Below are 18,672 nucleotides of genomic sequence, written 5' to 3'. Positions count from 1 at the left end.
TTGGTGGAAAGTTTTGGGGAAAAATAAATGTTTCTTTTCCTTTACTAGGAACATTTTTTTTTAAGATGGAAAAATATTTAATCAAAAATGATTTTTTCTGCAAAAATGTGTTTAATGCAAGAGTCTTTTTTTTTTCATTTAACTTACTTTTGACACAAAAATTTCAACCAGCTCTACTAAAAAAAGTTGGGAACCACCGCAGTCAACTCAAGCGTCAGCCTAACAACGACAACTTAAGTTCCTGATTCTGCAAGCTTCCACACCAGTGGGGCCCCTGCTGCTGCACTGAGTCCCACTGAAGAGATTTTAGCAGAAACATCCCAACTAATGGGCTTATCCGTCATTGTTAATATATTGGCAGGTAATGGAGTAGTGGTACTATTGTTTACTATCATGTTATAAATACAAAGGCCCTGATGACACTACACAGTGCTTCACACTGGTAGTTATCCAAGTACTCTGAAGGTGAATAAACACTATATCCATTTTACAGAGGTGGCATTCAGCCATGGGAAGTTAAGTGATTTGTCTGAGCTCACTGAGTGACTTGGTGGCAGAATCAGAAGGAGAACCTAATTCCTAGCCCCATACTCAGTCCACTACTCAGACACTGTAAAGATACCCTGATGATAATATGGTTTTGTACAAACTCAGTGAGATACACAACAATAAACATGCCTCCACCCTTCACTAAGGAGTTTGGCTGGGTTGTTCCCAACTAGATTGACAAAAATATGTGGATTTCACAATGTCCCCAGGTGGTCAAGAAATTCACGTTCGTTCAAACCAGTAGCAGGAGTCAATTCCATAACTGAGAGCTGTTCACTGAAAATGCCTTTCTCCAGTCTCCAACTACACAAATCTAGGAACTGTGAGAGAACACCTTGGATGATTTCAGCTATTGCACTTGTATACAGGAGTGGCACACAAGGAGGAGACACATAAGGGATAGAAACACAGGCCACAGAACAGCCATTCAAGAGAGCAGGGTTCTGTTCCTAGGTCTGCCACTGGCTCACTCTGATCTAAGGAATTTACAATTTTCTGCCACAATTTCCTCATCTGTAAACTAAAGACTAAGAAACTAGCACCTTAAGAGCAGAGAAATCAATAGGTAACAGTTTATTATTATTTTAAAATATTACTTTTTTTGTAGAGAAAGTCAGACACACAAAAATGGAAAGGAAAGAAAGATCAAGAAGAATAGTCCTTATGAAGTATAAGTCTTATCTAATCATTTTCTTACATTTTGCTGTGCTGTCATTCCAAATTGGTGGTAGCAGTAGGAGTAGTGAGATGCAGATGTGGGGGGTGGGGGGGTAGTTGGTCACTGGAGGTGCAAATGGAGAAGTGTCTCTTCAGAGTGATCTGACACTCAGATTGAGGGCCTAGTTTCACTTCCTCCATCTCCAGTTTGAGCACTGAGTGCAATTGACTGTGGTCTCTTCTTTATGGTAGAATCAGTAGGAAAAGTCATCTCTTTAGTGTATTCACAGCTGGCATATTTTAAGTACAGAAATATTTAAAAAATAATCAAGAAATATTCAGGAAACAAATGGCAAATTTTGAAAATTGTCCTAAAGAAAACTGATCACTGAAATCTAATGATCTTGTATAATGTTACCAAGATTGTTCCAGAACACTTACCATTAGTTTTACTTTCATTTTTCAGTGAGTCATTGAGATAAACCAATTATGTGTCATCAAAAGTCAATTCAGCTTCTAATTTACTTAATGAATAAAGCTTGCCAAGTGAACAATAACTATATCAACTCCACTAAACTGCTTCTTTTGAGTCCTTACAAACTAATGGAATCTAATCAATGAACAATTAAAATACCTCAGTTTCAATGATAGATCACAAAGGAACCCCACTGCAGTTACATTCATATTTATTTCTGGCACAGTTAACTATTATCAGCATGAGGTCTCGTTATCTCTGATAAGGGCACATAAGCATCTGCAATTCAAAGAACTGATTTGCATATAATATATTTTTTTTTATTACTTGAATTACAAATCAGTATCCCGGGGTAGTATCAATACATGAACATTTTAAATGTATGAATCCCAGGTATAAGTAAGAATTCTTACTTAAAACAATGGCATTTTTCATTGTTTACAGTAATTTATCACCATTCACACTGCTTGATTGTTGCAGTCTGTTCTTATTGATTTGTATGCTCTATCAGTCTGCTGTAGCTGTCTGTCATATGTTTTTTCATTCAGAACATATAACAGGAAAAGCTTGTTCTGACAGTCAACTGGATGGCTTCATAGCCGTAGCACAGCATGAAACATAGGACACTAAAGGTTTTTAATTGGCCTCATGCCTGAATCCAAAATCTGATTAACTCTGGAAGGGTGATAATGGTCATTTGTTACACCAGTGTCGGCATATAATAACATTCATATTGGCCTCAGAACTTCATGGAGTACCATATTCAGAGACATCTGACATACAGAAAGGAGGTGGTTTTGCCCTCAAGGAATATCACAATTTATCGTACAGTTGATTTATCACCTGTTCCTGCAGGAAAGATACATTCTTACTATGGTGAGTATTCTCCCATGACCTCTTTCCCCTTTCCCCATATATGATGGCAAAAGTTAACAAAGGACCATTGAGAATAGTACCATCTAATTCCCTACTCTGCTGGTTTTTCCTACAGTCAGTCTGAGTCAATCTAATTAATCTTCTTGGGCTTCCCTGTTGACAACATGCAAGAGAACCAGAAGGATTTGCTGCGTGATTTTCCCTGGGAGCTCAGTGCACTGAGTCAACACCCTACTAAACCAATGAAGACCAAATAAGATTCCTGTAGCACCAATTGGCTTATTTCTACTGCTGTATCAAAATTTCAATATCATCCTTTTGGGATATAAATCTTATGGTAAATAATTTAGCCTGAACTGAAAACTCTCTGTAGGATCCGGCATCTGACTGCAGATACCTGTGTGACAGATCCTGTAAGATCTGGTGTGAGGAGGATTAATTCCAAGCCTGTGACAGTTATACAGGAAGTGTGCCAGTATGGGGCCCACTTCTCCAGAGGGGTTTCTACAGCAAACTGTGAGGGGTATTAGTGTTATCTGTTAGCTAGTGGTCTGGTGACAATCATTTCGCTAAGTGTTCCAGGAGGCAGACTTGTTTACGTGTCTATATAGTGAAAATACATAGTATAGGGGGTATGCCAACATTTCTGGTGCAAGCTTAAGATGGTTGCATTATTCCAGAGGCCACAAACAAATTTGGTAGCTGTTGCAAAATGAGCACCAATAAAGCCCATATTCTATACCATCATGTACTCTGCACATGCCACATACATTACAGAAGCTATTTTGCAACTAGCAGGAAGATTGGTCCTGTGGATAAGGCACTGGATTGGGACTCCAGAGATCTGTGTTCATCTTTTTGTTCTGATTCATATTCATGCATGACCGCAGGCATGTCATAACACATATATGACTCAGCTGCCCATCTGTAAAATGAAATATACTTCCTTTCTCCCACCCTTTGCCTTGTCTATAGTGAAATTTTACAATTTAAACAAAGCTCCTATTTGTAGCTCTGCAGGGCTAGGAGATATAAATCCATGGCCTCTTAAATAGGTTACATATAACAAAGTTGACCCACTATCTGAACCTTGCTTTGCTTCTGGACCTTGGGAAGATACTTAAATTCAATCAGGGTGGATGTAGTCCACTTCCAAAGGTGTTAATTTGGGGTTGAATAGGGACTGGGAGTGGCTGGCTCATTACAGAAGCAGCTTTGCCTCTCCTGGAATTGACACCTCCTCATCTATTATTGGGAGTGGACTACATCCACCCTGATCAAATTGGTCCTGTCAACACTGGTTCTCCACTTGTGAGGTAATTCCCTTCTCTTCATGTGCCAGTATATTTACGTCTGCATCTGTAATTTTCACTCCATGCATCTGAAGAAGTGGGTTTTTTACCCATGAAAGCTTATGCTCAAATAAATCTGTTAGTCTTTAAGGTGCCACCAGACTCCTTGCTGTTTTTGTGGATACAGACTAACACGTCTACCCCCTAATAATTAATGAGTTTTCTATTAGACATTTAAGACCACCAATGATTAGGTCCCCACAGCTCAAAGTGCTAGTAGACAAGTCTTGTACCCCACCAAGCTTTCTACCCCTCCTGGGGGCTCATTGGGCACACTAAATCACATTATGTAGTAGTGATGCCAGCTTGAAGTCTCTGTCTATACTACAGCTAGATTTTATTTTCCTTCCTTTCTGGAAAATGGTTGTCTCATCAAGTTCTTGAACGTGGCACACAACAAGGAGATAGCAGCAAATCTAACATTTGAAAAATCTCAGTTATTAGATATTACAGTCCATTCTGACCCGCTTAAAACAGTTAACTCTGGCACTCTACAGAATATGCTTCACTATCTTTCACCACCAAAACGAAGGTGTTATCTTTGTCATGGCATTAAAGTCAAGTTTCACATATTGAGCTAATACTTTGACTAGCCTAATTTTGAATTGCATGATATTTCCCACTGTGCCTTGACATATCAATACTGTGGCTTAGATCAGTGGTTCTCAGGACAAATTTTTTGGTGACCTCAGTGTGGAGTCACCAACTCTTGCTGGTGGCCGCTCTCACGCTTTTTCCTAAAATACTTAATTAGCTTCAGGAAAATCAAATAGATATGGACATATACATTTCTAAATAATTTTAATTTATTGCTAGTTAGTAAGTCTGTTGTGAAAAGTGATATTAACAAACATACAAGTATTACTTTTCACAGCAGTCCTGGCAAGCATGGAGACAAATTAAGCCCTGGATGTGGGGGTCGGGGAAGGCAGTAGGTGCCAGGGACAATGGGGATGGGTGGGTGGGGGTCCAGGGAGGCAGCAGGGAGCTGGAGCCTGAAGCCCCATAGCCAGAGCCCAAAGCCTCATGGCAAGGAGAAGGGGCCTGGGGCTGGAGCCTGAAGGCATGCAACCAGAGCCTGGGGCTGGAGCCCCAAGCCCCACAGCCAGAGCCTGCTGCCCCGCCACTCCAGGGCTGAAGCCCAAAGCCTGAGCCCCATTATCGCAGGGAAGGTGGGGAACTCACTGGCTGCCTGCTCCTCCAGCACTGTGCCCCAGGTGAGTCCAGAAGAGGGCAGGGTCCAACTCCTGCTGTTGGCCCCAGCAACCAACACCAAGGCGGTGCCTCCAGGAGCAACAGGGAGGGGGAAGGGCCACTACTTTATTCTCCCCTCCCCCAATCACAGTCCAGTAGGCTATGGCCGCAAGAAAAGCCCCTGGTGGGTGCACGCGTGGTTGCATTTGAGAAACACTGACTTAAATGTTTTGAGAGTGGCTTTAACATTTCAAATAAGCACAATGATTTTGTTATTGTGATAGGGTCTACAGGCTCCACTCTGAACCAGGGTGGGAAGTAGAGCAACGCTGGGCTAGTAAGGCCCTGTCCCTCAAGGGTGCAAGGCATTTTCTCAGTGAAGGACCAATTTAAAATGACCCTGGTCACCCAGGAGAAGGGGTTGAATGAGCTGCATGTGGCAACAGGAAGCAAAGGTGATGTTGACAGCTGTGCAAGGAGTGGCAACAGGTCTGCAAACTCTGCTCTCGTGTCAGGGACTTGGGCTCCCCGGCCATCTTTGGGAGTTGAAAGTCCTGAGAGAGATTGACTAAATGCACTGGACACTGAGAAGAGTCTGCTAAATCTGCTAAATCTGCCCCAAACTGAGGAGCTTCAGACTGGTAAGAATTGACCTGGATATAACAATTTTGGGTAGCTCAGAAACTGAGCTGGCCACGGAGAGACCACTAGGTCAGGATTGGTAGTGTGGGTGGGTGGAGGCCCCCTATTTTGCCCCCTTGGGGAACAATCAGAGCACAAGCAGGTGATTGAGGCTGGAGCTGAAGTTCACTCTGGGATGACTAGATGGGCAAAACCTGCAAGGCCACAAGCTGACCATTAAGCCAGCTGCTCACCAGACCTTCCGCCTACAGTTATATATTTTCATATTGCTGTCAGTATTGCGCTTCCGAATGAGTAACAGCAATTTTAGTCATATGACAACAAGAAGTCACCTCAAAAATATGAATGGGATTATTTATTATACACAAGCCTTATAATTTAGTATACAACACCTCACCGCACAGCCAACTCATATTATTAATTATCATAAGCAAGTTTTGTTGGAGAACTTTCTCGTATGGTTTAGTGGTTTAGGGAGACTCCTAGAAACCCCTCTTCAAATCCTTGCAGGGTCTTCACAGCCTTTCATCTTTTCATGGTGCTGTAGACAGTGCACAGTTCAGAGTAAGGATCGTTCCTCTGAGGCCTTAAAAGCAGAGTTCATCTTAGCATGCTGTAGACAACAATCTCACCGCACTTTTTCCTGTGTGGTCCTTGGTCAAGGAATCCCCAGCTCCCCTTGCAGTATGCTGATGTTCATTCTAGAAATGGGTTGCAGTATTCTCATGTGTCGTCCCCTTATGTGTTTTTGTAAATTTAGACTTAAAATTGCCCAGGTACATCATTAACATTCAGGCACGCAAATACAATACAAGCAAACAGACTCTTCTGTTACAAACTCCATTTTTAATTTTAACATACATGCTCCATTCAACCTCAGATTTAATATATTAATCTAAACCTTAACATTCAAATTAGCTATACCAATAGACATTGTACATTGTCACAAGTCCAATCTAAAATTATCTGCAGCCTGAGCATGGCTGGTTGTACACTGGAAACATTAAAAAGGCATTTATTATGGTGATGAGCAGTTAGTGTGTGTTTGGGTAGTCTGATGTCTGTATGGAGAAGTACCTGACCTGAAGTAACTGTTAGTGGTGCATTTGTTGGTGATTTTCTTTTTTGTTTCATTGACAGCCAGTTGCAATTACCATTTCTATTGCGGTAGTGCCTAAAGACCTCAGTTAGGTGAGGCCCCCATTTTGCTAGGTAATGCACCTACATATCAGCTGGATAGTTGCAATGGACCAAATGTATGTTAAGTGATGTATGAATTTCCTTATTTAAAGAACGGTTTGGGTGAGTATTGGTCACTGGATATTGAAAAAGCAAGGACACTTAACACTATTGCATAGGGGAAGCAGAGAGGACATCAGATATAACTGGCTTAGTCAAAGCTGTGGTCAAGTTACTTATTTCCAGGTCTAAAAATAGAATCTGACCCATTCATCCACAAGCAAGACACGTTACAGCACAGCTGTTATGCCAGAAGTTAGCAGATGGCACTGTAATACAGTCTTATGAGTTCTCTCAATTTGAAAGAAAGTTTTTAGTTCTCAAAGAAACAAGTATATTGTTTATATTGTTAATTTTGTTGTGTCAGTAGAGAAGCTGTGGCAGACGGAGAAAGTAAAACAGGGAGAAAACTGCTATTTGGTAGCAGCTTATGGACTGTGGTTGGGATCTCCTCTTGATTCAAAAGTGGTAGTTCTACTGGCATTTTCTGCCCCTTTTCAAATGGAAGAGGGATTGCTCTTGGCAAATGTGTCTTTAAAGACTCAAGTTGTAGTGTTGCTTTTTTCTCACCTCCAACTGCCATGAGCATCTCCCCACTGATCCTTGGATGATGTTTAAAGAGCTGAGGCCCCAGTGCTGAGCTGCAGCAGTCTGCACTGATGACTTGAAATCCACTCATGAAATGACAGAGGGAGTGAGACTTCAGTCTCAAATGCTTCAATGGCCATAGGCAGTTCAGAGATCTGTTCTTATATAGGTTTCAGAGTAACAGCCGTGTTAGTCTGTATTCGCAAAAAGAAAAGGAGGACTTGTGGCACCTTAAGCTTATGCTCAAATAAATTGGTTAGTCTCTAAGGTGCCACAAGACTGGGTTAATGGCCCTTTCACACCCATGAAGGGCATGTATGAATGAAATCAGGAGGGCCAAATCGCACCTGGAGCTGCAGCTAGCAAGAGATGTCAAGAGTAACAAGAAGGGTTTCTTCAGGTATGTTGGCAACAAGAAGAAAGCCAAGGAAACTGTGGGCCCCTTACTGAATGAGGGAGGCAACCTAGTGACAGAGGATGTGGAAAAAGCTAATGTACTCAGTGCTTTTTTTGCCTCTGTCTTCACGAACAAGGTCAGCTCCCAGACTGCTGCCCTGGGCATCACAGCATGGGGAGTAGATGGCCAGCCCTCTGTGGAGAAAGAGGTGGTTAGGGACTATTTAGAAAAGCTGGACGTGCAGAAGTCCATGGGGCCGGACGCGCTGCATCCAAGAGTGCTACAGGAATTGGCAGCTGTGATTGCAGAGCCATTGGCCATTATCTTTGAAAACTCGTGGCGAATGGGGGAAGTCCCAGATGACTGGAAAAAGGCTAATGTAGTGCCAATCTTTAAAAAAGGGAAGAAGGAGGATCCTGGGAACTACAGGCCAGTCAGCCTCACCTCAGTCCCCAGAAAAATCATGGAGCAGGTCCTCAATGAATCAATCCTGAAGCACGTACATGAAAGGAAAGTGATCAGGAACAGTCAGCATGGATTCATCAAGGGCAAGTCATGCCTGACTAATCTAATTGCCTTCTATGACGAGATAACTGGCTCTGTGGATAAAGGGAAAGTAGTGGACGTGTTGTTCCTTGACTTTAGCAAAGCTTTTGACACGGTCTCCCACAGTATTCTTGCCAGCAAGTTAAAGAAGTATGGGCTGGATGAATGGACTATAAGGTGGATAGAAAGCTGGCTAGATTGTCGGGCTCAATGGGTAGTGATCAATGGCTCCATGTCTAGTTGGCAGCCGGTATCAAGTGGAGTGCCCCAAGGGTCGGTCCTGGGTCCGGTTTTGTTCAATATCTTCATAAATGATCTGGAGGATGGTGTGGATTGCACCCTCAGCAAGTTTGCAGATGACACTAAACTGGGAGGAGTGGTAGATACGCTGGAGGGTAGGGATAGGATACAGAGGGACCTAGACAAATTGGAGAATTGGGCCAAAAGAAATCTGATGAGGTTCAATAAGGATAAGTGCAGGGTCCTGCACTTAGGATGGAAGAACCCAATGCACCGCTACAGACTAGAGACCGAATGGCTAGGTAGCAGATCTGCGGAAAAGGACCTAGGGGTGACAGTGGACGAGAAGCTGGATATGAGTCAGCAGTGTGCCCTTGTTGCCAAGAAGGCCAATGGCATTTTGGGATGTATAAGTAGGGGCATAGCGAGCAGATCGAGGGACGTGATCGTCCCCCTCTATTCGACATTGGTGAGGCCTCATCTGGATTACTGTGTCCAGTTTTGGGTCCCACACTACAAGAAGGATGTGGATAAATTGGAGAGAGTCCAGCGAAGGGCAACAAAAATGATTAGGGGTCTGGAACACATGACTTATGAGGAGAGGCTGAGGGAACTGGGATTGTTTAGTCTGCAGAAGAGAAGAATGAGGGGGGATTTGATTGCTGCTTTCAACTACCTGAGAGGTGGTTCCAGAGAGGATGGTTCTAGACTATTCTCAGTGGTAGAAGAGGACAGGACAAGGAGTAATGGTCTCAAGTTGCAGTGGGGGAGGTTTAGGTTGGATATTAGGACAAACATTTTCACTAGGAGGGTGGTAAAACACTGGAATGCGTTACCTAGGGAGGTGGTAGAATCTCCTTCCTTAGAAGTTTTTAAGGTCAGGCTTGACAAAGCCCTGGCTGGGATGATTTAATTGGGGATTGGTCCTGCTCTGAGCAGGGGGTTGGACTAGATGACCTCCTGAGGTCCCTTCCAACCCTGATATTCTATGATTCTATGATCCTAAGGTGCTACATGCAAGAAAGCCTGTCCCATGAGCTTGAACGCTGGAAGAAAGGTATAAAACATAGACAAAAGAAAATGTTCTCTCTTTGCTGTTTTGACTCTTTCAGGGCTGGAGCTTGGAAACAAAAGCAGAGATCCCCAGGGTCAACCTGGTTTAGCCCTAACAGACATTCAGTGCTCATAGATTACTAAATCTATCACCTTTTTGAACCACAGACTGTAACTCATTTGTGTATATATGTTGCCAGTGTTAACCTGTACATAACTCATTTATTTTTCCAAGTTAATATTATCCTTAGATAGTTTACTACAGGATTGGCTATAAGCATCATCTTTGGTTTGAGGTCAAAGGTACAAAAAGTGATCTGGGGTAAGTGACTGATCTCTTGTGACTGGAAGCAACCTGAATCTTTTGTGATCTTTGGTATATGGCAACCAACTATCACTGAGTCCAACTTGTCTGGGTGGTAAAATAGACTGGAGTGCTCAAGGGGACTGTCTGTGGCTCTATGGTAAGATTGTTACGGTGCTTCAGGAATTCACACTTGTTACTGGGTTGGTGAAATGTATCGAACTTACCACCCATTTTTGACAATCTGCCCTCAGGTTGGCACTCATGGTCATGAACTACTCCAGATAGTGATAATAATCTTGTGTTGGTACTGTGATGTAATAAAATATAATCTGAGCAGAAGCTCGCATATACGCATTCCTGCCTTACATACTAAAAACCTTCAGGTGTCAGCCTCAGAAAAAGACAAATATAAGAAGGGCTAACATGGCAACCTTTCTTAGAAAATCAATTGCTGTGGAAGCCATCAGAAGGGCAGAAGCCATTAAGTGATAAAATTAATGGATAATTAAAACTATTTAGCGAGTGTCCAGGATATTAGTATTCTCTAGAAATGTCCTGTGTATATTTACTGATTCAAACTACATTTATGTTTTTCTTCATTTCCAGTTTATAATACCCGACTACCTTAGTATAGGGCAAAGATCATTTCCTGGAAATTAATGAGCAGCTGGAGTTAATGGCTCCAAACTACTGAGTGCTCCCAGATTACCATTAGCCTCCAGGAAATGCCCTATACCAAGGTTGTCATGGCTTGATTCAGACTTTAAGTGGTTTTTTTTTGGTGTGAAAAATTCAAACGTTAAGTCAGTATATATAGCAAATATGACACATACAGAATTATCAAAGCAACAGTTCCATATTGCTATCAATAATGGTAATCACATTAAAAGTTCAAGTGACAATAAATGGAAATAAAATTTGTCTGCATCACCAAATACTGCTATATCAGTCATATGGTGAAACCTAACTTCATATTTTGGTTGATGAACATATGTATAAGATCTTTAAATTCTTTAAAAGTAAAAGAGTTAGGGGACAAATTTCTTTGGTTTCAGAGTCTCACACACTACAGAAGTTTGGGCAGGGGGAGAGTAGGGTATGGTAATGTTGCTTTTAGTGAATGTGTAAGCCTGCTTATAAAATATCACTTTTTAGTGATATAAGAAGCAAAAGCAATTATGGCCTTGTTACTAAATATATAAAAACAGACAGCCTAAATGGGAATGAAGTGAGGGTAAGAGTTCTTTCTTGGCTGTCTGGCAAGTTTTTGTAGACATAAGCATTTTCCTGTCTTGTTTTAATTTAAGCATTCGCTTAAACATATTAATAAACATTTTAATACTGAGTTATTTTAAATCAAAAACAAACATCAGTATCTCATCAGTCAATTCCATCTGTTCCCAAAGTTTAGAATACTCAGTTCTGCAATGTGCAGAACACTCTGGCTCCAATCCAGTAATCCAGCCGCATGAAAAGCAGTCTCATTAAAATCAGTAAGACCACTTGCACTGTCTGATTAGATTGGGGCTGTGGTGGTCAGCACCTTGCAAGATAGAGCCCACAAAACACACCAATCTTGAACTAACTGCTTTTCATAATATGCATAACTATCATGTTTTAATTAGCTACCATTGAGAGCAGACAGAAAAACATGTACTTGGAACAAATTGAAGGTACTTGTGACGGTCACACCTGACCACTACTTGTCAACAAGTTGTTCCAAAAGGAAGAGACTTCTTTCTCTGCTGACACCATTTCAAGTTTGCTAGGAACCTCTCTCCATCTTCGACATTCACCTGTGAATTGCAGACTGAACTTTCTTGCTTCATCTATAGTGTAAGGATTCTAGTTACAACCCATGGCTATTTTTCATTTAAAAACCTTTCAGTCATTTCCACTGCTATTTAATATACACTTATAGTAAATCTGAATTCTCTCTACCTGATGCACCTGTCATTGTAATATCCAGGTAATGGTTACATAAAGATTCTCATCAAATTTTACTCAAAAATGTGGCCTACATTCTTCACTTCCCTTATCATAGCTGTGAAAAATCCTGGCAGGGTCTCTTCAGTGGCCATCTTCCAGGAATGCCTTACAGGGTCTTTTATGAGCACGATTGTGTTGCCCCTCACCAACAAAGGCACTGAGATCAAGCTTCTTCTGAACTCAGATGGTAGGGAATGCCACTTCCCTGGGCCCTCTACCATGGGGTCTCTTCCTCCACCCCCTCACAGTGTTGCTCTCCACCTGGGACTGTCAGTAGCAATGAAGGAACTTATTTTATTGCAGGGCCATATTTTTTTTCCAGCCAACATGTCCCAGTGGTCCAGCAGCAGCATGACATAGGGTCAGGAAGAGCTACATTAGGATACCCAGGGTGGCTTCAGCAGGGTGAAGGTAGCTTGTTACATGAGTGTGACCTCTCAGCTCTGTGGAGTTAATTGTGACTGTTTAGAGCTACAATTCAATGTGGCCACTAGGGGGCACACAGCAAGGAGATAAGAGTCTATGTGAACAGGAAAGAGAGACAGTTTGCATTCACCTGAACAAGAATGTCCTGGGATTCTTATCTGTACAGTTTTGTTCAAGGAACAAGCTGTTATCAGCGATGCATCGAGCTAGTTTGTTTACCTAGCAGTCTAGAAGAACAAAGCCTACAGTTGGAGCCCTCAGAGAAAAGGTAACTATAAAGGGGACAACCTGCTGGTTACCCAAAAGGAAGGACCTCAGATTGTTTACCTGCTTAGATGAATTTGGTGCCAAGTACAGAGAGAGAATCCACGCTTGGACAGCTGTATCGATCCAGACATCAGGAGAAGCATGTGATCTTCCTGCTACACAGTGCCTTCATGCTCTGTAAGAAGCCAGTCAAGTGTTAGGATTTTTCACTGCAGTAAAAGCCTCAAATCTTCCCCTCCTTTTGTTTTCAAATGTCAAACAACGAAACATTGATTAAATAGCTGTATCTCTTTGTTTCTGTGGTATTTATGTCACTTATCTCTTTAATGTCTGAGTGGCATGTCCACTGGAATTCCATGGTAAACAATACATTGCTTCAGCCATCTCCCAGTGAAATATACAACCATGGCAGCAGGTCTCCAGAGGCAGCCAAGGCACCATGCACTGTACCCATCACTAATGCTTTAATCCATTAGGTTGTACAGTAATTTAAGGGCTCATAAATTGATAAAAATTGGCTGTAAAAGGCAACACACTCCAACATCCTTAGTGCTTTAATGTTGGTGAGGAATGATTGGCCACGGCTCCCATAGGCAAATATTTCACTATCACATCTGCTAGCTCATATGCTATGACCTACACTTTGTGCTGTTTAAGTAAAAACAAGTCACAGTTCAGGCAGCTTAAGTGAGTAGTGATGCCTTGATTTAATGCTACTAATATGCTTTATGCACAGACCAGCAGGATGCCACTGAACCACCCTATAAAAGGCATGAGTTGAGAGGTTTGTGAATATTGAACTGTAAGGCTTTTAAACATTATTCTACAGGGAAAACTCACATCATAAGTTTGTTTAGGGGAAGTGTTGGGAAGGGAAGAACTCCAGAAGTTTCAGGTGGCAGGCATGGAATATGCATTCAAGGAAAGGAGACCAGCTTTTGAGATATAGTTGATAGTTGTGTTTACTAGGTGAAAAATAGTACAGTAGAAAAAAAAAGACTGAAGAAGATGTTGAACATTTAGAACACGGATTGGCAACCTTTGGCATGCAGCCTGTCAGGGTAAGCCCGCTGGCGGGCCAGGCCGGTTTGTTTACCTGCCGCGTCTGCAGTTTCGGCCGATCACAGCTCCCACTGGCCACGGTTTGCCATGCCAGGCCAATGGGGGCTGCGGGAAGCGGCGTGGACTGAGGGATGTGCTGGCCGCCACTTCTCTCAGCCCCCATTGGCCTGGGACAGCGAACTGTGGCCAATGGGAGCTGCGATCAGCCAAACCTGCGGATGCAGCAGGTAAACAAACCGGCCCGGCCTGCTAGGGGTCTTACCCTGGAGGGCCACGTGACAAAAGGTTGCCGATCTCTGATTTAGAGATAAGCCCATGAGCCAAATTTAGGTTCTAGATTTCAAAATTTTCAAGAGTGGAAAGATATGTGTGGATCCATGGTTTTCTCCAGTTCATTAGAGACACATTAGGTGCCAAATGTAAAATTTGGATCAAGATCTGAATTCTCACCATCTCCACTCCCAGTCCACCATATACAGAAAGTTTAAGGGTAATCAGATCTAGGTCATGGATTCAATCCCTTTTCTAAAAAGTTATATCTATTTCTATTGCACAATATTAGTTCAGGGAACCTAATGGAGCATCACAGTGATTGTACATCACTTGGAAGGGATATAAGCTCTCAAGTTTTGTGTCATAAGCCAACTTCTAGCTATTGGGTGTCAGGAGACAAGCTTCCCTGGGGCAGATTATCCCATAACCACTTACTTCAAGATTTCTTCCCTACCACAACTGGTAGCATCTACTTTCAGAAGCAGGATACTGAACTAGATGGGCCACTGGCCTCATCCAGTAGGACTATCTCTAGGTTTTCCCCATTAATAGGAGTCTGCTTTCAGAGTCAAGTCCAAACGTTGCACACTTCTCCACCTACAGTGTAAACAATGGAACCATTTGTCCTGACACATACAAAGTCAGAGCTTAGATAGTTTCACCTCATGAAGGAAGCATGGTCCAAGGCATTCTATGATGCTTTCCAACCTGAGTTGTGCTGGTGTTACTACCTCAGAGTCAAAGCAAATAGTTTATGAAAAATCTGTAGGTTGAATGTCCAATGTCTAGGAATGCATGATTCCTGATGTAAGAGGAGTAGTAAACATGGGAGAAAACTGTGGCACTTTTGACCTTAACAGCTGCAAGCCTCCAAAACCAATGTACTATACTGATTAAATTTGCAAAATTTGTTTTTAATTTGGCTTTGCATTCTAATGAGCTCCATACTGCTACTTGGCAAAATCTTGATTCCTCGGAAATCAGGACAGATGAAGTCCCTATCAAGATGCGTAAGAGACTATTTTTAACCTGTAAAATGGCATTTTAGTGTCACTAAATATTTTGAGAGACATATAAGTTGGTAGAATTGAGAAGTGAATGTTTAAATGTTTAACGCCCTAATGCTAAGGGTCCTGGCTTGAGTGTCATGGCATTTTGGGGTTTGCCAAGGATGTATTTTTAAATTGTTTTCATTCCATAGAACAGCTACACAAGGGGATTATAAAATGCCGCCAAATTGTATGGTCTGGAGTTGCTACATAAGGATGAAGGCAATGGAAAATAAGACTCTAGAGGCCTGTATACTGATAAATACTATGTTTGTGGGTACACACTAGTAATCAGGCCTACAAAGTATGCAGTTGCATTCTCAAAATTGGTAGCCACATAGATTGTCACCTGTTTGGCTAGATGTGTTTCTGCATCTCCAAGTAGCAGTACACTCTCCATGAAAGATTACCCACTTGCACACCTAAGTGCATTTTGTAAGGGCAGCTTAGGTTAATAAGCTACTTAAGTATTGTGCCTCAGAATTCTGTCCTACGTGATCTTATGAAATATGGCAGAAGAGTGAAAGTCTGAAAATGTGAGAGAAGAGACCTCATATCTTCAGTCTTAGTTGGTTGACAATTAAAAAAATCTCTTTAGAGTTTATAACACCTAGTGCCAGCTTCAGAAGTCAGTTTCTTGCCTGACTAATTTTTTGATAGGACAATATGGTTTTGTACTGGGAGATTTAGTTAACACATTTAAATGACTATCCCACATTATAAGGTAAAATTAGTATTGCAGTCTTTGGTTTTTCTCTAGATCAATTCAGACTTGGAAAAAGCTTCTTTTAAACATTCACAGGGAGTCATTTTATATCTCTATTTCTTCACATGCTTAATGCAATTATTTTGTCATTGTTCCCAAGTCACATTCACTGTCATGTTGATAGTCACTCACTGTGTCTTGGTGAGACTTAGTACTGTTACAATTTGCTTAGCATATTGGTTCATGTAAGTATTTACGCAGAACCAACAAACAGCTTAAATTCATTAAGTGTGCTGGTTTTGTTTCTTCAGGTGTTACAATAAATAAAAGCAAACACACCTGTAAACATCAACAGATAAGCAACATAAAGGAATGTCTCAGAAGTGATGTGACGGAGGAATAAGGAATACCACCTGTTGCTATTAAATCCCCCTTCTTATCATCAGAGTAATTAATGCCACCCTACCGTTGTTAACAATTGCATAACCCATTCCCCTTGTTTCATTTTTCTATTAGAAACAGGTTTTAGGAGCTTCACCAGCATTTCCATGTATATAATCATGAGTTATGGAGGTGATATCCATGTGATAAGATCTCATGCACCTTTGACCACTTCATTTGCTCTCTCCACATTAAGCCTCTCCAAATCTCTAATACCTCACAACACTGCAAGATATCAAACAAGGGCTTTTGACTGTTGGAAAAGAAGATTAACCAATTTCTGATAAGACACAGGAGCACTTGCTTCTAGGCCTTCGAAGTCATTAGAATTTATTTTGTAAAAATAGCCTATTTTGCTGTTGGTCTTATTTTCACTGGTTGTGAAGGGTAGGGGCTCCCCAATGCCCTCCAGATGCCTCTTCAAGTTGTTTATAATATCCTTGTGACAGCATGGGAATTTTTTGTAATATTTTATGTGAATAGTGTATGCCTCAGGTTCCCCTATATGCTGCATATAGGTGGTGAGAAAAGATTGTTTATTCTGTGCACAGACCCAGACATACAGGGGTTACTGATGCCTACCAGTCTCTCCCTGGACGTGGAGTGCAGGCCCCATTCTGAGAAGACAATGGTTACTCCCACTGCCCTGACATTTGGTACCTAGCAAGTAACAAGCAGGGCCCACCCCACCTCAGGAAACCAACCATGTTTGACCAGTTGAAGAACAAAGGGCTGATAATGTTTGCCCAGGGACAAGAACAAGGACTGAGGAGGGGCCAGGTAGGGGGTTGTTAAGAGTGGGCTGCTGGAAACTTGAGACTGTCCTGAACTGGGACAAGAGAGCAGTCAGAAGGCTCTGGGCTGACCAAGATGGATCATGGCGTAACTTTCTGTTCCTTATGCTAAACAAGGACTTTTACTGTTGTGTTCCAGACATCTAATAAATCCTACTGCTTTTACGATACTGGCTGAGTGTCACAGCAGATGCTGAAGGTGGGTGTGCATTGCTCCCTTTGGGTGTACAAGTTTTTCTTGATGTCCAACTCAAGTAGACTCACTGAAAGGCGCTCACAATGTGAAGCAGGGGTGCTAAAGGCTCGGAGGTTCAGTCTAAGGAGATGGTGAAGTCAAGTGGCTTACCCTGGTGAATGAGTGAGACCCTAATGGGTGTTTGGCACACTGAAAGGGTCCTCCCAGGGACAGTTCTTCCACCAAGTTCATAGCATATGAGGGATTCTATAAGAAGGATCCTTTCCTTTCTTTCCCTTCCCTTATGAAAGAGGGGAATCCAAGTGAAAGCAAATAAAAGCAAAGGTGGCCTGGCTCTCAGGGAGTCTTTCTGGGTTCAGACTTTGGGATTGGCCTGTAAGTAAGTCTATTGTCTTATTAGGGTCTACCTCCAGGCACGCTTCTTGCAGCATCCTGCTTTGCAGCTTGTCTGCAGCTTCCGGAGCAGTGAGTCTTGCAACTATCTCCCTTTTGGCTCTTCGCTTGCTGTGGTCAGCAGTCTGAGATAGAAAAGCCCTCCTCTTTTTTGCCACCCCTTCCTGTCACAAGTTTTCCCTTTTTAAACTCTCCCCCGCGCGCGCACACACACACACACACACACCCCCCTTCCAGGCAGAGCAAGCCTTACAGGTGTACCTAATTAGTGCTGAACAGGCTCAGAAGAGTTTGTTAGTCTTCTCTCCACCCGAGTGAGGGCATGCCCCTTTGCACAGGTTTTTATGGTTGCCTCAGACCTGTACAATTGACTCATAACTAAGTATACAAGATACAAAAAAAAAGCTATTAATATTTAAACCTTCCAAAACATTTCTAAATTTTTGTCTTTAATTTACTATGCATGTCAAGTTCAGCATGTGTGTTATGAAAAATACTCATTTTGGATAATGGGTACCATCCATTGTTGGCTTTGTAGACATCAAAACTCATGCCACTAAAATGTCTGTCAACCCACATGATCCCATACATAAGCTATAGCAGTGCCACCTCTCACTGATAGAGTCATATTTTGGCATTCACACATTATAGAATGCATGTCCCTAACTGTGGCAAATAATCATACTAGTGCACAATTCTTGTAGTGCAGAGCCCCTAAAGATATGTTCTCCCCTCCCTACTCTATGACACGTCTTACACTATTCAATCCAAAATTGTATTTCTTCCTCTCCTATACATTCTATTGACACTTTATATTTTAATCTTCCAAGTAGTCAGTGGAGCCCATCCAGAACTTAAAACTGCCTTCACCTGTAGAATCCCTAGGGGATAGCAGCAGTGCTTCTGGCTCCACTTTCCCCAGGGATCAGATACTCTCAGACACAGAAGGTGAAATTTGCAT

At 42.1% G+C, this 18,672-nt stretch overlaps 1 long non-coding RNA gene across 2 annotated transcripts in view; it reads right to left on the bottom strand.

The window, feature by feature from the left end:
- LOC122464573 overlaps positions 1-18,672 on the bottom strand; it is a 54,003-nt gene that overhangs the window by 14,738 nt on the left and 20,593 nt on the right. For both annotated transcript variants that reach the window (XR_006288746.1, XR_006288745.1), the window contains exon 2: positions 12,858-12,972. This is a non-coding gene — a long non-coding RNA (uncharacterized LOC122464573). The remainder of the gene's footprint in view (positions 1-12,857; positions 12,973-18,672) is intronic.

The sequence above is a fragment of the Chelonia mydas genome, chromosome 2 (genome assembly GCF_015237465.2).
Source record: "Chelonia mydas isolate rCheMyd1 chromosome 2, rCheMyd1.pri.v2, whole genome shotgun sequence".
Taxonomy (NCBI): Eukaryota; Metazoa; Chordata; order Testudines; family Cheloniidae; genus Chelonia; species Chelonia mydas.
This window is presented reverse-complemented; position numbering and strand designations above follow the sequence as displayed.